We start from the raw sequence: 10,837 nt of genomic DNA, 5'->3' as shown, positions 1-10,837 counted from the left end.
TAATAAGGTAACATAGCCTTTCTCAAAGAATGTTCTGAATGACCTAACTTCTGCAGGAAGTTAATAGGTGTTGCATGAAGAAAACAGATAATCTATGATCAACTAAGTGTGAGAGATACTAGGCTAAACAAATTCAAGCAGATTTATTACCTTAAGTTTCCTCAAAGCTTTTAATGTGTTAATGTATATTGCAAATCTTGATGGAAATTTGGTTTTCAGGTCTTCTAAACTTTCTTTTGTCTTGGGACCAATTTTATTTTCAGAGCATCTCTTAGGACCAGGGTTTCACATGTAATAATTTAGAACACAAGTGTTCTACAAGTGGAAGTACACGTGGTCCTAGAAGTGACCACGCAGCAATGCTTGTGAGCTGGTATCATTGGAAGAGACCCACACCTGGACTCTGGCAGAGTCACGGGCCTGCCCATAAGGACAGTGGTTTCCAGCTTCTGCTCCAAGTAGCAGGTGACTCTTCCCACCGAAGTGGCTTTGCAAGGTCCCTCCAGTTCACAGAGAAAGATGACCACCTGGAGATCATTCACTATGTCAAACACCAAGGAATTCAGATTGCAGCCAGAGATGGTAGAACAGCCAGTATTCTGCAGGGCCTTACACAGAAATTTATTATAAAAACCTAGTACTTAAAACTTTACTTCAAGTAAGTATATAATCAAAGACCAAGAATTCTCTGCAATGAATAGGGCCCTGAGCAAAAATGGCATTCCCACCAGATAAAGCCTGCAATAAGAAATAAGGGACATAAAGGTGAGTGTGGAAATCAGAAGAAGGGGCTGAACATGGTGGTTCATGCCTGTAATCTCAGCACTTTGGGAGGCCAAAGTGGGATGATCGCTTGAGCCCAGGAGTTTGAGACCATCTTGGGCAACATAGTGGGACCCCATCTCTACTCAAACAACATTTTTTTTAAATTAACTGGGCATGGTGGTGCACACCTGTGGTACCAGCTACTGAAGAGGCTGAGGTGCGAGACTCACTTGAACCTAGGAGTTGGAGCTTGTAGTGAGCTATGATCATGCCACTGCATTCCAGCCTTGGTGACAGAGTGAGACCTTGTCTGAAAAAAAAAAAAAGAAATAAACTGAAAGAAGAAAAAGGAACAGCGTAGAAAATGCAAGAAGCAAGGAGAAGGAGAAAGAGGAGATCCAAGGCAAATCCTGAGACCAGCTCAACACATCTAGAGAGCTGTAAGGAAGAAGCACCAGCAATCAGTATAAGGTCACATTCAATACCCTTTGCAGTGAATTAATGTGTAGACCTTTCCAATAATGTAGATTTAATTCTGGGCAGAGAAGAGAAGAAAGGTGTCCAGTTTTCACTGTTGCATCTCTGGAGAGTGAGTGTGAGTAGAGACATTCCATTCTGGGCCAAAGTGCATGGAGTGTTTACCTGGAGGTGCCTGTGGCAAGGTGAGATGACAAATACATATGATTGTCATGGTAGAAGCCAAGGTCCAAATGCCAAGGCATGGATGGACATGAAAGAGAATATATTTGGGTCATTAGCAAAAAAGAATGGAATCGAGACAAAATCAGAAATGCAGAGAAGCTCAAGGGGACAAAGTTCAGTAGTACAAAGACTGTCAGGGTAGTCTTGTCAGAGCTTTAGGTTTCATGCTCTTTGGAGGAGCAGGCAGGCAGGTTATAGAGGTGCCATGTTTGGACAGCTCGCCCTGGGGAAATAGTTTTCTCCTCCACTTGTAGTTTCACTACAAAGCCCAGATGATACACAATTGCTGGCTGTACTCTTTTTGGTCCTGTCCAAAGAGGACGCAGAAATCTGGCAGAACACTGGGCCCCCTGCTGCGCATGGAAGGCAAAACAGCTCTTTCTGCCTCCTGCAGGTCTCTGCAATCCTGGCCCTGCCAGGACTTTCATGCTGACCTACTTTTTAACAGTGCAAGGTCTTGGATGTGTTCCCACCTGTCCTAACCATGGATGAAAGCCTAAAATCCAGTTATGGCACAACTTTTTTTTCCTCCTAGTTCCTTAATTTTTGTTCCTTTTCCATGCTGCCCCCTACTTCTCTGTGTAGGTGGATGCCTTTTTAAGCCTGAGTGATGAGACACAGTCCTTGTAAGCAAAAACATACAAAGAAAATGAGGAATATAAAAGTGCTTCCTTCTACTCTTCTGGATTCTCTAGCTCATCTAAAAATTAAATCGACATAGACAGATTAACTAGAGAAAATATTAATGACATACATACAGGCAGGAGTCCAGCAAAAATATGAGATTCTAGGAAGGAGCCAGATGATTGAGACTTACATATTATCCTGAGTTACAGAAAGGAATATGGGTTTGGGGCTTGTTTGGGGGGGATGGATGTGGAGACAAAGTATGGGAAGGAGAGGGAGAGAGCCTAGTCCTTTTATGCCAAGAGCCTCCCAGGTAATTAAAATTGTCTTGGAATAGCTGTCTTCCTGGTACAATATCTTTACTCTGAAAATTTCTTTATAAATGTAAATTTCCTTTAAAAAGGGGAAATTTATATTAAATACTTCAGGCAGTTGACAGGAGGTGATATGGTTTGGCTGTGTCCCCATCCATATCTCATCTTTAATTATAGTTTCCATAATCCCCATGTGCCATGGGAGGGACCTGGTGAGAGATAATTGAATCATAAAGGCAGTTACCCCCATGCTGTTCTCATGATAGTGAGTGAGTTTTCATGAAATCTGATGGTTTTTAAAGGGGCATTTCCCCATTTGCTTGGCACTTCTCCTTCCTGCCATCATGTGAGGAAAGTCATGTTTACTTCCCCTTCTGGCACAATTGTAAGTTTTCTGAGGCCTCTTCAGCCATGCAGAACTGTGAGTCTATTAAATCTCTTTCCTTTGCATGTTACCCAGTCTTGGGCAGTTCTTCATAGTGGCATAAGAATACAGCAAATTGGTACCAAGTAGGTTGCTGTTATAAAGACAACTGAAAATGTGGAAGCCACTTTGGAACTGGGTAACAGGCAAAGGTTGGAATAGTTTGGAGGGCTCAGAAGAAGACAGGAAAATGTGGGAAAGTTTCAAACTTCCTAGAGACTTAGAGAGCTCAGAAGACAGAAAGATGTAAGAAAGTTTGGAACTTTCTAGAGACTTCTTGAATAGTTTTGATCAAAATGTTGATAGTGATATGAACAATGAAGTCCAGACTGAGGTAGTCTCAGATGGAGATGAGGAACTTGTTGGGAACTGAAGCAAAGGTGACCCTTGTTATGCTTTACCAAAAACACTGGTGGCATTTTGACCCTCCCCTAGAGATCTGTGGAACTTTGAACTTGAGAGAAATGATTTAGGGTATCTGGTGGAAGAAATTTCTCAACAGTAAAGCCTTCAAGAGGAAGCAGAACATAAAAATTTGAAAAATTTGCAGCCTGACTATGAGATGGAAAAGAAAGCCCCAATTTCTGGGGAGAAATTCAGCTCAGCTACAGAAATTTGCATAAGTAACAAGGAGACAAATGGTAAGCATCAAGATAACAGGGAAAATGTCTCCACCTAGGAGAAAAAAGTGGGCCGGGCCCACGGCCCCCCTGCTGTGTGCAGCCTAGGGACTTAGTGCCCTGCACCCCAGCTGCCCTAGCCATGACTGAAAGGGGCCAAGGTACAGCTCAGGCCATGACTTCAGAGGATGCAAGCCTCAAGTCCTTGCAGCTTCTACATGGTGCTGGGCAAGTGGGTGCAGAGAAGACAAGAATTGAGTTTTGGGAACCTCTGCCTAGATTTCAGAGGATGTATGGAAACACCTGGATGTCCAGGCAGATGCCTGCTGCAGGGGTGGAGCCCTCATGGAGAACTTCTGCTAGGGCAGTGTGAAAGGGAAATGTGGAGTCAGAGCCCCACACAAAGTCCCCACTGGGGCACTGCCTAGTGGAGCTGTGAAAAGAGGGACACCATCCTCCAGACCCCAGTATGGTAGATCCACTTACAGCTTGCACTGTGCACCTGGAAAAGCCACAGACTCTCAACACCAGTCATGAAAACAGTCTAGAGTGGGACTATACCCTGATAAGCCACAAGGAGGAGCTGCCCAAAGTTGTGGGAGCCTATCTCTTACATCAGTGTGACATGGATGTGAGACATGGAGTCAAAGTAGATCATTTTGGAACTTAAGGGTTTAATGACTGCCCTATTGGATTTCAGATGTGCATGGGGCCTGTAGCCACTTTGTTTTGGCCAATTTCTCCCATTTGGAATGGGTGTATTTACCCAATGCCTGTATGTCCATTGTATCTAGGAAGTAATTAAGTTGCATTTGATTTTATAGGCTTATAGGTGGAAGAGACTTCCCTTGTCTCAGATAAGACTTTGGATTTGAACTTTTGGGTTAATATTGGAATGGCTTCAGAATTTGGGGTACTGTTGGGAAGGCATGATTGTGTTTTGAAATGTGAGGACATGGGATTTGGGAGGGGTAAGGAGTAGAATGATATGGTTTGGCTTTGTGTCCCCATCCAAATCTCATCTTGAATTATAGTTCTCATAATCCCAATGTGTTGTGGGAGGGACTCAGTGGGAGGTAGTTCAATTGTGGAGGCAGTTACCCCCATGCTGCAGTTCTAACGATAATGAGTGAGTTCTCCCGAGATCTGATGGTTTTATAAGGGGCTTTTTTACCTTTGCTTGGCACTTCTCCTTCCTGCCATCATATGAAGAAGGATCTGTTTCTCCCTTCTGGCATGATTCTAAGTTTTCTGAGGCCACCTCAGACTTGCAGAACTGTGAGTCTATTCAGTCTCTTTCCTTTATAAATTATCCACTCTTGTGCAGTTCTTTATGGCAGCATGAGAATGGACTAATACAGGAGGTAACAACATTTTCCTGCATTGGTTCATGTTTAATTTCATTCCGTTCAAAACAATCAGTATGCCAAAGTGGTATACTTTGGAATGACATGTTCTGAACTCCCACAGAGATTGTGTCATAAGAAAGGGGCAGAAGAAGCATCACCAACTCTAAGGGACAAAATTCTCTCCAGCCACCAAAATGAATGCAGCTGCCACTTAGGGGAAGTGAACAAGGACAGAACCACCCAGAGATGATGGTGAGAAATGACAGAATGCCTGGGAGCTGGAAAACGACTCCATGGAGTAAAAGTTCACAGCATCCTTTGGGACATGGCCGATGTTCATGACAAGGTAATAGCAAAATTATTTTCTTTCTGATGAGGCTCTGTTCTTATACTCCCTCCCAGAGATTACAGGCCTGATGGTTGTAAGCCTTACTGGGCAGAGAGACACCCAGCCCTGCCTAGAGGTGGCACTGAAGCAAGGGCTGGAGCTGTAGGAAATTTTAAATTTTAAAATCCAACTGAGAGCCAGTTTGCTCTTTATTATCACCTTGCCCCAACTGTTCTAAACAATGTCAGTGACAAAACAGTCTTCTACATAACATCTTTTTAGGTCTAAATTCTAGATCATTGCTATGCTTTCTGTTGAGTTTTTTTTTTTTAATTATAGTAAAATACATGTAACATAAAATTTACCATCTTAACCATTTTTAAATATACATTTCAGTGCCATGAAATGCATCCACATTTTTGTGCAACCATCACCATCATCCTTCTACAGAACTTTTTTCATTCATTTTACAAAACTGAAACCCTGTACCCATAAAGCGACAACTCCTCATTCTTCCCTCCCTCAGGCCCTGGCAACCATCATTCTACCTTCTCTCTCTTTGATTCTGACTGCTGTGGGCACCTTATGTAAGTGAAAATATACAATATTTATCTTTTTGTTGCTGGACTACTTCATTAATCACAGAGTCCTCAAAGTTCACCCATGGTGCAGCATGTGTCAGAATTTCCTTCCTTTTGAAGACTGAATAATGTTTCATTGATGTGTATACTACATTCTGTTTATTCTTTCATTTGTGGATGAACACTTGGGTTGTTTCTTCCTTTAGGCTATTGTGATAATACTGTTATGAACATAGGTATGTAATTATCTCTCCAATATATGGCTTTCAATTCCTTTTGGGACATACCCAAAAGTGGAATTGCTGACCATATGATAATTCTTTTTTTTTTTTGTCATTTGAGGAACCATCATGCTGGTTTTTTCCATAGTGTCTGCACAATTTTAGATTCCCACCAATGGTACACAAGGATTCCTTCCAATCGCTCCACATCCTGCCGACACTTGTTATTTTCTGGTTTTTGATAGCCATCCTAATAGATGTGACATGGTATCTCCTTGTGATTTTCTTTGCATTTCCCTAATGATTACTGATGCTGGGCATCGCTTATTGACCATTTGTACATCTTCTTTTTTTTTTTTTTTTTTTTTTTTTTTTTTTTTTTGGGACGGAGTCTTGCTTTGTCACCCAGGCTAGAGTGCAGTGGCCGGATCTCAGCTCACTGCAAGCTCCGCCTCCCAGGTTCACGCCATTCTCCTGGCTCAGCCCTCCGCGTAGCTGGGACTACAGGCGCCTGCCACCTCGCCCGGCTAGTTTTTTGTATGTTTTAGTAGAGACGGCGTTTCACCATGTTAGCCAGCATGGTCTCCATCTCCTGACCTCGTGATCCGCCCGTCTCGGCCTCCCAAAGTGCTGGGATTACAGGCTTGAGCCACCGTGCCCGGCCTTATTTGTACATCTTCTTTGCAGAAATATCTATACAAGTCTTTTACCCATTTTTAAATCAGATTGCTTTGGGTTTTTTGTTGATTTGTTGGATTTTAATACTATCCTTGTATGCTTCAAGTTAGAATTTTTATATTACTTATCTTTTAATAAACCTATTCAGCAAGGAAGTTAATTTACAGAATTGCCATTGTATAGTCAATCACCAAGACAGGCAGACTCAACCACACAAGTTCTTTTGAAAAGTCTGTTTATAACAGGAAGGTTTTATATAACTTCAGGTGCAGTGTATTTCTCTAACCCTTGCAGAATCACATCTTCCTGCATTAAAATATACTCTAAATGAAAAATGATAGAACAGTAATTATGACAACAAAGAAATAGAATTTGAGCTATTTCAATTCCGCCATTCTATATGACCACTTAGAGTTTTTATGTACATCTAAAATTTAAAATAGTGTGCTAGATACAAGCTTGTTGTTTTACAAAATTAATACATTTTACAAGTTTTAGTTTATGCATAAAACATTTTACTGAATCTAAGTAATATCTTTAAATTTGAAATGTATTTGTTTTTAATTATTAGTCATCCAAGAAAATAAAATGTAATATTTTTAATGGTAGTGTAAATTGGATTGTTTGCAACATTTTGGTGTTATTATATTTTTCTAAATAGAATTATTTTTCCTGGTATCATTAGAAGTTTCAATAAAATAAAGTGTTTATTGTCTGTATTTCTTTTCTGGCCTCTGTTATTATTATTTATGCCATTTTATAATTATTACTGAAAATAATTTTATTATCTAGGTAAGAGAGGTGCTATCAGTGGTCCTCACTGGGGTCACACACAGTAACTGAGCCACCACTTTTCATATCCCTCCCGTGTCCTCACAAGCTTTCCTTTCCTGCATCGGGGTGGCAGCGGGGGACTGTGATGTAGCCCATGCAGAGCTATCCTTGTCACAGGAAAGAAGAGTACAGTGTTGTCCCAAATGCTCAAAACGTTCCCACTAAATGACTGTGACATGATTAAAATCATCGTTTTAGCAGAATGATTTTTAAAATAGCTTAAATATAATGAGGGGGTGAAGCAGAAGACAAAGAACCAGGAAGCGGCCGAACGCAGAAACGCCCTCTGTGTCACAACAGTGACTGCCCTAAATAGCTCCCACTGCATTTCCCTCACGAGTGAGGGTTTCTCACTTGAACCATGGGTAACACCGTACAACATGTGTTCAACTCGGAGCTACCAGTCTGGAAAGATTAGCAGAACCTGATTTGAACAGTGTCTCTCAGACCATCCAGACATGAAGAGGAGGATGCCAGGACAGCCGCGCCACTATTTGGGAAATGGAACAAATCTGGCCAGAACTTTCCTGGTGGAAACCGAGTGACAGTTGCTGAGTGTTGAGCTGAGAAATGGCTAAGCCTGCCAGAGTCAACTTTCCTGATCCTTTCAGCTGGCTTTGAGGACTAAAAAATCTGTAGTTTCCATAAATCCAGAGCTGCCTTGGGCCCATGTCCAAACTGGCCACTATCCTTCTGTTCTACAGAAACTTTTTTTTTCTCTTTTTTTTTTTTTTTTGAGACTCCATCTCTCTCACCCAGGCTGCAGTGCAGTGGTGCGATCTCAGTTCACTGTACCCTCTGCCTCCTGGGTTCAAGCAAGTCTCTGCCTCAGCCTCCTGAGTAGCTGAGATTATAGGCGCCCACCACCACACCTGGCTAATTTTTTTGTATTTTTAGTAGAGATGGGGTTTTGCCAACTTGGCCAGGTTGGTCTTAAACTCCTGACCTCGTGATCCACCCTCCTGAGCCTCCCAAAGTACTGGGATTAGAGGTGTGAGCCACCGTGCCTAGCCTCCACAGGAGCTCTTACTGCCAAAGGTCTTGATCTCCCTTTCCTTTTTAAATAAAATGTGCTTTCTGCATTTAGCTTCTTTTGGAACTCCTCTACAGTGAAGCAGATGAAATCCGTTTGTTATTTAGGGGGAAATGAAAAGATATTCCTTGACATATAAGATTCTCGGCAACCCAATCCATTTTTGAATTCTACAGTGAAGTACAACATACAACAGAAATGTGCACAACTTCTAAGTGAACAGCCTGATAATTTTTCACTAAGTGAACTTCCCATTGTAACTAACATCAGGTCAGGAAAGAAACCATTACCAGCATCCTGGTAGACCTCGAGTCTCCTTCTAGTCCTTACTCTCCAGGAAAGTTAACCATTGTCCTCACTTCTATCATCATAGGTTAATTTTGCCTGCATTGAACTCTGTGGAATTTTGCCATGTGTGCTTTTATATGTCTGTCTTTTTAAGCACAGTATTATGTACATGAGAATCACTTTGTTGTGTATGTTCATTTATTCTCATTTCTATTTAGTATTCCATTGTAAGAGTATAACACAATTCATTTATCCAATCTGCTATTCATAGTATTCCATTGTAAAAGTATAACACAATTCATTTATCCAATCTGCTATTCATAGTATTCCATTGTAAGAGTATAACACAATTCATTTATCCAATCTGCTATTCATGGGCATTTGAGATGTTTTCAGTCTGAGGTTATTATAAATATTGCTAACTGTGGATATTCATATACATATTTTTGGTGTCATTAATATACATATTTCTCTGAAGAGTAGGATCTCTCTCAGAGTGAAATTGCTAGGTCATAAGGTATGACAAATTCATTGGTACTACCAAAGAATTTTTCAAGGCATTTGTACCGATTTAAGCTCTCATCAACAGTGCAGCCATGTGGTCAGTGCCTAGTAGTATTACTTTACAGTTTGCATTTGCCTGACAACTGATAACAGTTTATCGCCTTTCCCATTGCTTGCTAGAATTTCAGAAGTCCTATTTTATTAAATACCTGTTTATGTCTTTTGCCTACTTTCCTCTTGGGTTCTCTGCCTTTTTCTTTTTTTGTTTTTTTCTAAATATTTATTATTATTAGGCCGGGCGCGGTGGCTCAAGCCTGTAATCCCAGCACTTTGGGAGGCCGAGATGGGTGGATCATGAGGTCAGGAGATCGAGACCATCCTGGCTAATACGGTGAAACCCCGTCTCTACTAAAAAATACAAAAAACTAGCCGGGCGAAGTGGCGGGTGCCTGTAGTCCCAGCTACTCGGGAGGCTGAGGCAGGAGAATGGCGTGAACCCGAGAGGAGGAGCTTGCAGTGAGCTGAGATCCGGCCACTGCACTCCAGCCTGGGTGACAGAGCGAGACTCCGTCTCAAAAAAAAAAAAATTTATTATTATTATACTTTAAGTTCTGGGGTACATATGCAGAATGTGCAGGTTTGTTATATAGGTATACACATGCCATAGTGGTTGGCTGCACCCATCAACTTGTCATCTATATTAGGTATTTCTCCTAAGGCTATCCCTCCCCTAGCCCCCCACACCCCAACAGGCCCCGATGTGTGATGTTCCCCTCCCTGTGTCCATATGTTCTCATTGTTCAACTCTCCCACTTATGAGTGAGAACATACGGTGAGGTATTGCTGTTCACAAGAGGCCATTAGCTGCAGGGGGTCTGCCTGCAGACCTTGACCTAAGCAAAGAATGAATAAAACGTACACTGACACACAAATACTCTGTTTTGCCAGTCCAGCTGAGTGTCTGACCACCTACACACCAACAGAGGCTTGTCATTGCGTCTGGCATTGAGCAGCTCGCACTCTAGGCATTTATTTGTATGCAATTAATAACAGAAGTTCTGAGTCAACACAGTTGTGGATTATTAACATGGTTAAGAGCACTCTAGGAATTATTGAAGCTCTGGTACTGCAGTTTAAAGTAAATACTATTAGGGGGCAATATCTTTGGTCGACCTCCTCCTGAGAGGGCTATCTGGCTCAAAGGTTAGTTAATGGAGGTCAGGTAAACAGACTTAACTGGGGAAGCCTCTATTGTCCTTAGTATTTACCTTATGACTTAACGTTCTAAGGTAAGAACTGGCTGCCTTCAGCCTGTTCAATTATTACAAGCTATGTAATCTTTTGGCTTTCTAAAATGTTTGTGACTATTTCCTATAATTTTTCTTAATGTTTCTTTTTAATATTTCTCCACCATCCTAAGTGAATCACAACAATGTGGTGTTTAGTTTTCTGTTTCTGTGTTAGTTTACTGAGAATTATGTTTTCCAGCTTCATCCATGTCCCTGCAAAGAACATGAACTCATCCTTTTTATGGCTACATGGTATTCCACAGTGTATATGTGCCACATT

The sequence above is a fragment of the Macaca nemestrina genome, chromosome 8 (genome assembly GCF_043159975.1).
Source record: "Macaca nemestrina isolate mMacNem1 chromosome 8, mMacNem.hap1, whole genome shotgun sequence".
NCBI lineage: Eukaryota > Metazoa > Chordata > Mammalia > Primates > Cercopithecidae > Macaca > Macaca nemestrina.
Note: the sequence above shows the minus strand (reverse complement) of the source record.